Source organism: Bison bison, unplaced genomic scaffold, assembly GCF_000754665.1.
Source record: "Bison bison bison isolate TAMUID 2011002044 unplaced genomic scaffold, Bison_UMD1.0 scf7180017863660, whole genome shotgun sequence".
In the NCBI taxonomy this organism is placed as follows: Eukaryota; Metazoa; Chordata; class Mammalia; order Artiodactyla; family Bovidae; genus Bison; species Bison bison.
Genome location: NW_011494232.1, coordinates 9654 through 11311, shown reverse-complemented (window position 1 = coordinate 11311; position 1658 = coordinate 9654). Strand labels below are relative to the sequence as shown.

General features: G+C 52.8%; 1 protein-coding gene across 1 annotated transcript in view; it reads right to left on the bottom strand.

Annotated features, from left to right (window-relative positions):
• SASH3 (SAM and SH3 domain containing 3) overlaps positions 1-1658 on the bottom strand; it is a gene marked incomplete at its 3' end in the record, with an annotated part of 13123 nt that overhangs the window by 8516 nt on the left and 2949 nt on the right. The gene's annotated exons all lie outside the window — the stretch shown is intronic.

The window sequence follows — 1658 nt, the reverse complement described above, 5'->3', positions numbered from 1 at the left end:
TTGCTGAGTGTGACCTTCGGTAAGTTTCTTTATCTTCCCCAAACCGTCAGTCGTCTTTATTTGGCGTCAGCTGGCAAGAGTCACATCTTGCTTCTGCCATGGAGCAGCTGTGTAAAGCTGGGTGAATTTCTCAACTTCTCTGGGCTCCTGTTTCCTCATGGGTGAAATGAAGAGCACAGCACCCATCTCACTGGGTTGTTGTGAGGCGGAGAGGGGTGAGCACGGGACACGGCAGCCCCTCGCAGCTCCTACCCCTCGCCTTCCCTACAATCAACCGTAGCTTTTCCCATCATTCAGAACCCAGTTTAACTGGAAACAACTCAAACACTCATCAGCTGTAGAGAGGACCTGTGAACTGTGGCAGAGTCACATGAGGGGATAGCACACGGCAATGAACTTTGTGCAACTCTCCCCAGCAATATGGTGATGCTCACAGCTACACTGTTGGGCAGAAGGGATCTGCCACCAGGGTATACTGTATGGTTCCCTGTACAGAAAGTTCAAAACTAATCCATGCAGTTAGAAGTCAGGAGAATGGTTGGTTACCTTTGGGGGAGAAGGGGCATGCAGTGACCGGCAGGGGCATGAGGGAAACTTCTGGAGTGTTGGAAGTGTTCTGTGTGATTCAGGGGCTGCCTACATGGGGATGCTCACTTTACAGAAATCCACTGAGTGTTACATTTGTGATGTACATGCTTCTTTGTATGGATATTATACTTCAATAAAAAGGATTTTCAAATCTAGTTTTAAAGGCGCCACCCCCCTGCAGGAAGCTTCCCCCATCGCCCCCTCAGAGGCTCACCCTGCTGGGCCTGGCATCTTCTTCCCTGCTTTCTAAGTAAGCACGGCTTTCCAGCGTCCCCCCCAACCCCATCCCAGGTGTCTCTGCTGCTATGCTGTCTGCTCCTTCAGCATACCGGTTGCATACTGAGCACCCTCTGGGCTCTGGACGCTGGCCTGTGCATGTGTGGGAATCCAGTAACGAGAGGTCGAGTACCTTCCCTGTGCCCTGTGCCTTGCCAAGCACTGTGTATGTGTTCACTCACTTCAGCCTCCCTGCAGCCCCGTCTTACACCCACTCTTTCCAGCTGGGGACACTGAAACTGGGAGAAATGAAGCATCCTAGATGGAGTGACGCAGTAGGTGGAGGCCAGCATCAAGCCCATGTCCGCGATTCTGGAAGCTTCTGCTTGTTACTGTGCTCAGAGCTCACGAAGTTGCCCCTTCTTCAGAAGTAGATGAAGGGTAATGGCGACTGCAGGTGGGATTTGGAAGAAGCTACCAGGAGAGCAGGTGGGAATATGGAGGGAGAAGGGCTCTGGAGGGCTTCGTGGAGGAAGAGGCACGTTTGAGCTGGGCTGTCCTGGGGATCCAGGATTGCTCCAGGTGAAGCTGGGAAGGGTTTGATCAAAAGTGATGATGGAATGGTGGGTATACCAGTGTTTGGGGTGAATGGTGGAGCAGAAAAGGCCATGGAAGGCCCTTGCCAGCCACGGTGTTCACCTGTGGGCAATGAAGAGCCATGGAAAATATGAAGTGCATGCTAGTGGTGGGGGTGGGGGGTGGCACACCAAGGTGTGCTGTAGGAAGGGAGCCAGCAAAAGTAATGTGCCAAGATTGGAGAAGAGAGGGGCAGGGAGAGACTGGAAGGAGTGGAC